At 35.3% G+C, this 12,559-nt stretch overlaps 1 protein-coding gene across 3 annotated transcripts in view; it reads left to right on the top strand.

Moving 5' to 3' along the window:
* Window positions 1-12,559, top strand: part of LOC131067795 (uncharacterized) — a 149,655-nt gene that overhangs the window by 117,189 nt on the left and 19,907 nt on the right. The gene's annotated exons all lie outside the window — the stretch shown is intronic.

Below are 12,559 nucleotides of genomic sequence, written 5' to 3'. Positions count from 1 at the left end.
TATCCATCTTCGTGTAGTGTTTTGTAGTTACATGAAAGGGCTTCTTTCTTGTGACAACAATCCATTGATCTTTGGCAACATGGAAATCTTCTATCTTAAGCTTCCATAACTAGTTTTGGCTATTAAATTTTTTTTCCATCCTTGAAGTGCACACTATTTTCCTTCATACACAAGATTTACCTATTCAGAGCTCCCACTCAAGGAAAGATTTATCACAGAGCGAAGATGCCCTTGTTCTCAAACAACTAGCTAAACTAGATCTGTTAATAAATAAAAAGAAAAATATCAATAAACCCATGCAAGAGGAGCAATGCTAATGTAATCTTAAAATGCAATAGAAAGAAACAATAGCACATGGAGAGTATTACAATAGATTTTCCTTGTGAAAGCCTTAGATGAAAATACTCAACAACATAGAAATCTCATTATCTTGACTTAAATGTTCACTTTACAATAAGATATTATGCATTTTTGCTTAACCATAATCCATTTGTGTCTTTATAGGCACATTAGTGTAAGAAATTGCTAAATGGTATTACAAGTCTATAGGTATAAAACAATAGGCCCAAACACCACATGTAAGGGCCCGATTTTTTATTTTTTTTAATTTTGCGCTCCTGCCCTCAAACCTACTCATGGGTAGCTGCTGGCTCTTCATGCCCTCCAGCCGGGGTGATAACCTTGTGACAGGGTGTACAGTCTATATGAGGTTTAAAACATGCACAGTATACAATTACACCACTTCCAACAAAATTAAAAATAAAATATTGTATTCAAAGTCAAGTTTTGGCGTAATACCTCTTGAGACCCTATACATAGAGAGACCAAATAATTAGTAAATTGGGTTTATAATTGCTTTTAAAAGTCAAATCATAAAAGATTTGTTTTCTTAAATTGATAAAATGTAATGATTAATGTTGCAAAGTATACAAACACGTTTTACACTATTTTAAGATGGATCCCTTAAGCTTGATACGTCATGGCATTTTAACAAAATATTTATAAGATATCCAAGTTAGTATATTTCATTGTGCAGTTGTGCACAAGCCCCGACACATGCCTACATTCATTGTGTGTGTTGTTTCATATCCCTTGTATAATACTACTACCTTTTGAGTCTTTTGTACAAGAACAATTGCACAACAAAGAATATGTTGTTTCTTTAACTTGTATGAAGACGACGTTCAACTTCTAATTGTTTTTATGGATAAATGCCATTCTTGTAATTAAGTGAACAAATCATTCTTATGTTTAAGTAATTTTTATAAAGAAGTAGCTGCATGGAATGGAAATAGGCAATTAAATGGAATGGCATGCGCATAAAAAGAGAAGGGCACTTGAATTAGAATGGCAAGGCCCACCCTAACTATTGCTTACCAACTTGTTTCAAAGCACCCTCTCCCACAATATATACATTCTACTTCATCAGAACAGTTAACCAAGGAGGACTGCATCAATCAGATGCAAAGAACAATGAATGAATTATAATGACCCCTCAAGGGCGTATGAAGAAAACTAAATTGAAGAACATGTAGAGATGATGATTGAAGTAGCTACTCATCTTTTCTGCATGATACAAGCAAAACTGCCATACATTGTGGTGAAACTGTCATGACACAACTATTACTGTTCCCTTGTTGTTTATGGTGGTTTTGTCAATCATAGAATTGTTCTCTGTCCTGCTTCTGCTGTGTTTGACACGAAGATATGCATGTAATTTCCCCTTTCTCCGAGTGATCACCTAGAGGAAATTATTAGCCTATTTTATTCCCGTAGGCTAATTAGACTGATGCAAGGGAATAAATTAATTACTTAAATGTTAAATAGTCTTAAGTCCTTGGCATTATTTATATTTAATTAATTGGCAGTTAGTCGTACTTTATTTTATAAAGTGACTTTATAATAACGTCAATGAAAAATTATCAAGTAAAGTAACATTAGGAGGGAAAAGTAAATAAAGTATTGCTTTCAAAAAGGAAAAGAAATATAAAAGGAAGAAAAAGTGCAATGAGGATTCATTCTCGACTTGTTATTTTGAAAGAAACTTTTCCTTGAGAGCTTTAGCTTGTAGGTTCAATAAACCTTAGGACGGAAACCCTAGAGGTTTTGGCTATTTGGACGAAAACCCAGATCAGCTTTCGCGGTGAATTCATCTCAAGATTCACAGTTGCACATCATTGATCACTTTTATGGAGATTCAATGATCCATCTTGCAGATCTTCAGAGGGTTTGATATCTTTTGTATGGAGGCATTCTAGGTATGTTTTACATGATGGCATTATGCATTTTCTGATTTGTAACAGCAGCATGTGTTTGTAAATAGCTATACATTTCTATATCAAAAGAATACCCATTGGCTTATTTGGATTCTCTGTATTTCATCGATTCATTTCCTTGGAAATCTATATCATTCGTCTTTTATGCTCAATCTGCATGTTTGCATTTTGCAATATTGAATATTATATTATGATGAAACAAAACATGAGCAAAAATCAAAACCCAAATCAGATTTGAAGCATTATCCGAGTCCAAGAGATTACAATGTAGGTGACTTGAAGTTGAAACCATTTGCAAACTTTGCAAACCCTTGTACAAACTTGCATACTTTGTTCTTAGCGAAAAATCATCATATGGGAGTGTTGAAGAGTGTTTCAAGTCATATACTTGTGGTTTCACATGGTATCGTAAGTGTGTCCTACTATTTAAAAATTACTTTGGGGAGGGGGCCTCCTTGTGCAACAATTGCGGTGATGTTTTGAGGAACTCTTTGAATGGTGAAATAGGGTATCGGACTAGCAACATTTGAGTCAACACGGATGGGAGTATGGTAATTAGGTACAACTATGGGATATGGCTTGGGTATGTTGCAATATCAATTTGATCAATGGTTGAGAATTTTAGCTTAGTAAGCTGAAAATTCTTTGATCACTAAACAATCTAATTTACAACAGCATTTCATATTTCTTGATGGCAAGTCTTAGATAATTCATCGGTGCAAGTTTAAGGTATACACTGTCTCTTTAAATTCAGTTGTAAGATTTGGGAAGCATCTTGTTTCTCACTTAATTGACTTCCTTATTACATGTGCTATCCAACAATGTTTTTTTATCTTTTGAATGTAACCATTTATGAAGCCATGTGATGGTTATTAGTTCAATCATTTTATTAAAACACACATACTTCGTTTGCAACTATTTATTGATTTACTGGGATCTATTTTTGACATTTTATTAGGAAGTTTTATCTTATCTGTATCAGTGTTTGGAGACTGTTTTGAAATACATCTAAAACTGATGACATGTTTTTGGACATTCCAGCATACATATGCGATGTCCCTCATATTATGTTCATTTATAGTATTCATTGCTTCAATTATTTGCATTTGAGCAAAAGATTATTGTATTACTTACAATAAATTTACCCACAATTTATTAATAGATATCCTTGTTTATTAGTGTTTATTATTAACACCCTTATTATTATTAATCCTTATTATTAATATTCATGTTTATTAACAATCATATTTATTATTAATGTGTGAATGAGTATCCACAATTTATTAATATTTACTGATTCATATTATTAATGTTTATGTTTATTAATATTCACTACCCATCCCTTACCCACAATGGTCAATGATTTTAATGCACCGATCTGCATTTAATTACAATAGATGTGACCCATTGGTGAAGCAGGTATGGAGAAGCAGGGCTTTTGGGAGGGGGGTCGCAACCGGTCAATGGTCTTAAATACCATTGACCCTTCCTCTCCTACTCATACACAGGATACTGTCACACAATAAGGGAAAGGGACGGATACGAAGGTAGCACAGCAGTCAGGTTGACTGTAAAAAATGGAAACACACAGCACGGTAAGGTGATATAGACAGTGATTATGTGGGATGCTCACTCATTAATTCAGCACCATACTAATAACATAATTAACAATAATAATAATGGAATCTGATCTAGTTAACATTGACAATACTAGTATAAATTAATATGGTCAATACAATAATACAATTAGTATATTACAATATGATAATATAATAAGGTGCTGCTAATATAATATGATACAAGTGCTGCGAATTTGTATGGATGAATTAAAGTAATTATATATATATATATATATATAAAATTCATGGACTTAAATTATTTATGTTCTAATGTTCATATATTTATAACTTACTCCCTTTGCATCCATGTACTTTATATTTTGTAACATATTTTATGTATATTTATAATGAGGATGATGCTTATTTTGTTTGGTTTTTCATTGTTTGCAATTGTGATAGAAGGGGCACAATAGGGGGAACGGTGAGAGATCCCTCACTAGGCACAATGCCCTCGTAAATATGGTCAAGGACCACAGGGCCACCTCCTGATGATGGTTAAGGACCACACGAGGCCAAGGAGGATAAGGTCCTAACCTTGGGCCTAGGGTTGAGGGTCAAAGGCACCCTATTGTAGCTTCCCTACTATCTCCACATGGATCAATTGTTGAAGTGAATCAATCATAAGAGCTGAGAGGTTGATATGATGGAGGGGAATGGTGTAAAGCCCTCACTAGGTACGCCACCTCATGATGATGGTTGAGGACCATTGGTTAAGGACCACATGAAGCCACAGAGGATAAGATCTTGCTGTTGGGCCTAGGGTAGAGGATACTTGGGGCACCTCATCATGTCTTCAAACTCAGCCCTCATCATGGTTGAGTTTCCATGTAATTGTTGATATTGGTTTATACATATCCTTGTTAAGATATAGCCCTCGTGAATCTAACTGATGGTAAATCGGTTATTATTTGGAGAGTGATATATTAACAGAGCATACAGTTTGGAAATTAAACATAAACAAACTAATTGCTATGAATGGTTGCCTCCATAGGGACATGTCCATATGTGGCAACTGCCACGTATGGACATGTCCCTACGTAGGCAAATTTTCCTCTTGTATTTAAACTGGATTCAATGATGGAGACTACCACGTATGGACATGTCCCTACGTACGCAACCTTTCCTCTTGTATTTAAACTGGATTCAATGATGGAGACGATCAATAACTTGCGGCAATCAGTCTTCCAGAATCGCTGTCATTATTCTTCGATCCATATTTCACAACATGGTATCAGAGCCAGCATATTAAGAGAATAAATTACACAGCCATATTACTCATAAGCATTTATCGGAAGTAAATAACAAATCAACGCAGAGGCTATATATGCAGAGGATATATCCGACTAAGAAAATATTCAAAATGTCAAGTAATATGAGAGTGGAAGATAGACTCGAAGGAGCCTCCAACTTCGTTTCCTGGAAGATACGAATCATTGCCATTCTTGAAGAACTAGAATTAGAGTCTTACATAGAAGAAAATCTAGACATGCCAAATGATGAACCAGAGAAATCTACCTAGAAAAGGCGTAATAATAAAGCAAAGAAAATAATTATTGACTCAGTCAAAGATCATATTCTTCCATCTATAGCCAAATTGCCTAAAGCATATGAAGTATTTAAAACCATTAAAAATACATATGAAGTTAACAATGCGAGCAGAATGTTAACCTTGAAACAACAACTTTTAAACATAAAGATGAATAAAGATGATACAATATCTAGGTACTTTTGAAGGATATCTGAAGTAAAAGACCAATTACAAACTATTGGAAATGAGGTAGATGATCAAGAAATCTCTCTCATAGCCCTAAGAGGATTACCAATTTCATGGGAATCCTACATTCAATGTATTAGCAGAACACCCCCCTTACCCAAATTTGAACAACTTAAGAATGAGTGCATTCAAGAGGAATCTCGACTAATCTCAAGAGGATTAGGGACAAATAAAGAAGGAGAAATCCAAGCACTTAATACAAATACCTTCAACAAAAATAAAAAGTTCTCCAAACGGAAGAGAGGAAATAAAAACCATCAGAAAAGAGATATGTCTAAAATTCAGTGTTACAAATGCGACAAATATGGGCACACTCACAGGAATTGTCCAGAAAGGAAGAAAACACAAGCTACTCTAGCCGAAGTCAAAGTCAAAGGAGAAAACTCACTTTTCTTCTTAGCCCTATCAAGCGAAATAAATACAAATAAAAACACTTGGATCGTAGACAGTGGAGCATCAAAGCATATAACTGGATTCAGAAATCAGTTTGAAACACTTAACGGGCACTCAAGTGAAGAGGTTACTATTGGAGATAACTCCACATATCTTGTGAAAGGAATTGGGACCTATACTATCAAACTAAGAAATGGAGTATCTCTACAATTAAAGGATGTTCTGTTTGTACCTGGAATAATAAGAAATCTAGTCTCAATCTCGGGCCTAGCTGATCAAGGATATCGGGTTACCTTCAATGAAGATAAAGTTCTACTCTGACCTAAAAATACAAATATAAAAAATGCCATAATAGTAGGTTCAAGAGATGGTAGCCTATACAAACTATGCAGTGATCAAAAGGAAGCACTAAATCTTGAAGTTTCAAATAATAATGAATTGTGGCACAAAAGATTAGGACACCTAAGATATTAGAATAATATCTTTCTCTGTGTTATTAATGGTCATTTAAGTTGTTTCTAATTTCGCCTCTAGTTAACGATTGTTTCTTTTAGAAACATCGTCTTTGTAACTCTATTTAAAGGAGCTTTGTCTCCTCGATTAATAGAACAACATCGATTCTTTGAAATCCATATGCTTTTGCATCTGTATTATGGTATCAGAGCCTGAATAAAGAATTTGTGAATTCTTTTTCGAGATTTTTCGGGCCTCTTAGTTTTGCTGCAGATTTTCGAAAAAATTGTGTTCAAAAGTCCGTTTTGGACTGTGTTTATGCCGTGTAACGAGATTCTTCCTGTTCGAGTCTGTCTAGCGAGGGTTTTCGGCATTTTTCGGCGCGGTACAGACTCGCTATTTTTTTCTCCAACCTGCAACTTGGTCAAACCCGCGTTTTTTGACTTTCGGCTAGGGTTTTGACCCTCCAGATTTAGTCGAAATTTTTTTCTGAGTACAGATTCGTGGTGGGTTTTCCGAGATCTCAACTGGGTCGTCGTCAGAATTTTCTCGGTTCCTCGATTTTCGTGCCTCGAATTTCGAGCCAGCGGATCTAGATTCCGACAGCAGATTCCTTCTGGGTTTTTCGCAAGGATTTCTGGGTTGTCTTCGGATTTTTTTGGGTCAGCCGAATTTTTTTTTTTGAAATTCGTGCCAGTCGTACTTCATTTTTTTGAAGTCTGTACCTGCATCTGCCTCTGTTTCTGCATTGGGATTCAAATTTTTTTAATTCCGTGCCAGCGCCTCTTCTCAGTTTTATGGCTTATGGGCATCGATGTTTGTTTCGGTTTTTAATATTTTTTACCTAAAAAAATTCTGATGGGTTTTAATATTTTTTTCCCATGAAAAAATCTGTGGGTTTTAATAATTTTGTCCTAAAAAATCATCTGTGGGTTTTTAAATATTTTTTGTCCCTGTAAAAAAAATAAAAAATCATGGGAGGGTTTATGATATTTTCCTAAAAAATTGTACTTTGCTGCAGTCTGTTTTTAGTCGCACCTGGAGTTGTTGTGCGAACATCTGCACTAGTTTCTTGTTTGCAGTCTATTTTCGGGCATCTTGCTCATCTGCAATAGTTTGGAGGGTTTGCCGATTTTTTCCTCAAAATCGTGACAGCTGTTCTTGGTGTGTCTCTGGTTACAGGGAGGGACAGTTCTCCAACATCACGTTGGATGGTTGGTGTTGTTTTGGGTATCTCCAGAAGTTCTGCAGTTTTTGGGAGGGTTGATGGCAGATTCATCTCAAGTGGTAGAGTTAGTGGCAGGCTCTTGTCTTCTGTTGCAGCATGTTCTGAGAAGAAGGGGGCAACCTTCTCTGTTATTTCTCTTGGTAATTAGAACGATGACCATTAAGGGAGGGTATTAGAATAACATCTTTCTCTTTGTGTTATTAATGGTCATTTAAGTTGTTTCTAATTTCGCCTCTAGTTAACGATTGTTTCGTTTAGAAACATCGTCTTTGTAACTCTATTTAAAGGAGCTTTGTCTCCTCGATTAATAGAACAACATCGATTCTTTGAAATCCATATGCTTTTGCATCTGTATTATAAGATATAGTGCTCTATCCAACATAAAGAAGATTACTTCAGAACTGCCCCAACTAAAATCTGAACACACAAGCATTTGCAAAGAATGTGCCTTGGGAAAGAATGTGAAAGTTTCTTTTCCCTCAAGTGAGCACAAATCAAAAGTTATTTTAGAACTAATTCACTCAAACCTATGCGGTCCCATGTCAACACCATCCCTAACTGGATCCTTATACTACATAATCTTTGTTGATGACTACTCTCGAAAAACATGGATATATTTTCTAAAGTGCAAAGACTCAAATGAAGTACTATCTAAGTTCAAAGAATTCAAGGCACTAGTAGAAAACCAATCAGGGAAGAAATTAAGGTGTTAAGATCCGACAATGGGGGAGAATATACATCTGACAACTTAAAAGGCTTTTGTAATTCTGTTGGGATTAAGAGGGAGTATACTGTACCATATAATCCACAACAGAATGGAGTAGCAAAAAGAAAGGACAGAACCATAATTGAAGCAGCAAAAGCCATGATGCATGACCAAAACTTACACACTTCATTTTGGGCAGAAGCTTCAAATACAACAATCTACATTCAAAACAGATGTCCGCACTCAGTTCTAGAAAACATAACTCCTGAAGAAGCTTTTACAGGGAACAAACCAGATTTAAGTCATTTAAGGATATTTGGCTGTTCCGTATATATACATGTTCCTAAAGAAAAGAGGACAAAACTAGAACCATCCGGAAAAAGAGGTATCTTCATTGGCTATAGTGAAAATACTAAAGGATATCGCATTTACATTCCAGGGAAAAAATCTGTTGAGATAAGTAGAGATGTAAAGTTTGAAGAAAACACTACACTCAAAGAACCTGAGGATGATAACATTACTAAAGAAGAAGAAGATCACATAACTGAGATTGAGAGGGAGAATATCATAGAAAATTCCAAACCTTCAGACACTGAGAGGGAGGACATCATAAGAGCTTCTGAGCCTCTTGTTGATGAAAATATTGAAACACTCAATAACAAGAAAAGACCTCTATGGGCAAGGAAAATGATTGAAGAGAATAATGTAGAACCAAATGAAATTTCCAAAGAAAATAAGAGAACAAGAACTCTAAAATGTTATGCTGCACTTCTAACCGAACTCACAAATTCTGAACCAACAAATGTCAGAGAAGCCTTATCAAAACAGGCTTGGAAAGATGCTATGGTTGAAGAATATCAATCTATACTAAAGAATGATGTTTGGGATATAGTGCCTAGACTAAAAGACAAATCAGTTGTCTCATCCAAGTGGTTATTCAAGATCAAATATGCATCTGATGGCAGCATTGAAAAACATAAAGCTCGCTTTGTGGCCAGGGGATTCTCTCAAAAAGCAGGAATTGATTATGAAGAGACATTTGCCCCAGTTGCCCGGTATATGTCAGTAAGAACAATCATTGCAATTGCAGAATCCAAAGGATGGAAAATTCACCAAATGGACGTAAAGACTGCCTCCCTAAATGGTTCAATTGAAGAAGAAGTATATATAGAACAACCAGAAGGATTCACCATACGTGATAAAAATTGCTATGTTTGTAAACTAAAGAAAGCTCTCTATGGGTTAAAACAAGCACCTAGGGCCTGGTATGCAAGGATAGACAACTATCTCTCCAAACTAGGGTACTCCAAGAACCTAGCAGATCCCAACATCTACTTCAAGGCTTCAAATGGCAATATGATTATATTGGTCCTTTACGTGGATGATCTTTTGATAATAGGAGAGGATAATCTCATTGAGAAATGTAAGCAAGATCTGGCAGCAGAATTCGATATGAAGGATCTAGGGCTTCTACATTATTTTATGGGATTAGAAGTATGGCAGAAGAAAAACTACATCTTCCTAAATCAAGGAAAGTACACCACAGATATTCTAACTAGATTTGGGATGATGGAGTGTAAGCCATTAGCTACACCAATGGAAACTAATTTGCACAAGCTGAAAATTGAGGCAGAAGATTCAGAACCTACAGATCCCACACTCTACAGACAAATCGTCGGTTCACTCATGTATTTGGTAAATACTCGTCCTGATATCTGCTATGCTACAAATGTATTAAGCCACTTCATGTGTGAACCTAAGAAGATACATCTAATGGCTGCTAAACACATTCTAAGATATTTACGAGGCACAATCGGACTTGGCTTAAAGTATGAAAATGTTGAGATTCAACTTGAAGGATATTCTGATTCTGATTGGGATGGAAGTACCACTGATCGGAAAAGTACTACAGGGTGTTGCTTCAGTCTTGGTTCTGTTATGATATCTTAGTTCAGCAGAAAACAATCAGTAGTTGCACAAAGCTCCACCGAAGCAGAATATATGGCAGCCTCCATGGGAGCTCGTGAAGCGGTATGGCTAAGAAAGTTATTATTTGGATTATTTGGAAAAACTTTGAATTCAACAATAATTCACTGTGATAATCAGAGCTGTATCAAGCTCTCAGTAAATCCAGTTTTTCACAATCGATCCAAACATATTGAGATCCCTTATCACTACATAAGAGATATGATAGATCGAAACGTCATAAAACTAGTGTACATCAGTACTGAAGAACAAAATGCTGATATCTTCACCAAGCCACTTGCAAGATTGAAGATAGAATACTTCAGAAGTAAACTTGGTATGACTAGATTATAATTGAGATTATTAGGATGAAATTCCTGCCATGTGTAATTTGTTCATGAATAAATAAATAAAATGTATATTGCAATATTCTAACTGTGTTCAAGAAGATGACGATCTTCTTATGTTTAAGGTTACTATTTCAAGGTGACAATCTTGACAATAGTTGACCAAGTGTCAAGATTGACTACATTAAGTTGTTGTCCCGGACTGTGCCGGATATCTTGATCCTAAAGTATGTGATCATCTCATGATTGACTTCTTAAGTGATTGTCTCGGATTGAGCCGGATATCATGATATTGAGTTTATTGTCATGACAAGACTATATTAAATGTTGTCCCGAATTGCGTCGGAAGTCATCACAGAATATGCTCCCAAGAAAATTACTTAGATCCACTCTTGCTAAGAGGGAGTGTTAAGATATAGCCCTCGTGAATCTAACTGATGGTAAATCGGTTATTATCTGGAGAGTGATATATTAACAGAGCATACAGTTTGGAAATTAAACATAAACAAACTAATTGTTATGAACGGTTGCCTCCGTAGGGACACATGTCCCTACGTAGGCAACCTTTCCTCTTGTATTTAAACCGGATTCAATGATGGAGACGATCAATAACTTACGGCAATCAGTCTTCCAGAATCGCTGTCATTATTCTTCGATCCATATTTCACAACAATCCTAACCCTAGAAATAGATGTATTTCATGAGCTATATCTACATTGTTGTCTAATCTCATTCCGAGTTTCGAGAAAATAGGCTTATCTCATCTAATTCTTAAATGAAGATTATATCCCTAACTATGTTTGCCCTTGTTTCATTCTGGATTTGTGATTTTTGGGCAAAAGCTAGGGTATTTATAAAAAGGGACATTACAACATACAAGTTCAGAACTTGAACAACTTTGGTGTTTGGATACATACATGGTCAACGTCTGTATTTTCTTAGAGTGTGATATTGTCTCTATGTTTGCTTGATATTATATGCTAGATGTTTGACATGCAATATCATTCTGGTTGTATTTAAATGTTTATTGCCTTTCTGTGCATTAGTCCTCTTTATAAACTCTTGCTACAATGAATTTGTCACATGCAGTGTAGTCTTAGATTTAGAGAAATATCATGTGCATATTTCAAAATGAAGTTGTTCTTGGAATCTGGCATTGATTACCCAAGCCCATGGCTAGATAAATGTGTAAAATCATAACAAATAATGTCTCCTTTTTTCTGAATTTTTGTAAATCTGTCACATTGGCAATCAATATGGCCTTGCTTCTGTGTTGTGACTCATATTTCAGGTAAATTTGTTTTAATTTTTTGTAGTTGTATAGGGAGATTTTGTTGTAACTTTATTGTCTAATTTTTTCTAGATGCTTGGCATTTATGTATATTTCTAGATCATGTATATTAGATACCAAAAATAATTGGGATATGTGTTTTATTTCTAAAACACATGACAAGTTAGCATTATCAATGTCCACAGTGCATGCATTTAAATTTCAGAAAGAGTAGTAGTTTATATAATTTTTTAAACACACACTCATACTTTAACATTTGTGCACAAATGTTCATATAGATAGACTCATGTGTTCACACACAAAATACATACACATATAAGGTGGGTTTTTAGATAACAATTGGACTAGATACGAATTTGGTGCATCCCACCCCTCCTCTTGGAATCCTAGGAGGGGATTTCTTCCAGTGTCCTTGAATCTTCAAATTTTGTATTAATCATTAATGGGATTTGACCTATAGTGACCAAGTTTGGGAGTAGATTGAACCTTGTGAATGCTATATACATT

This window comes from Cryptomeria japonica, chromosome 3 (genome assembly GCF_030272615.1).
Source record: "Cryptomeria japonica chromosome 3, Sugi_1.0, whole genome shotgun sequence".
Classification (NCBI taxonomy): Eukaryota; Viridiplantae; Streptophyta; class Pinopsida; order Cupressales; family Cupressaceae; genus Cryptomeria; species Cryptomeria japonica.
The sequence above is the reverse complement of the archived record's forward strand: the minus strand, read 5'-3'. Positions and strand labels throughout refer to the sequence as shown.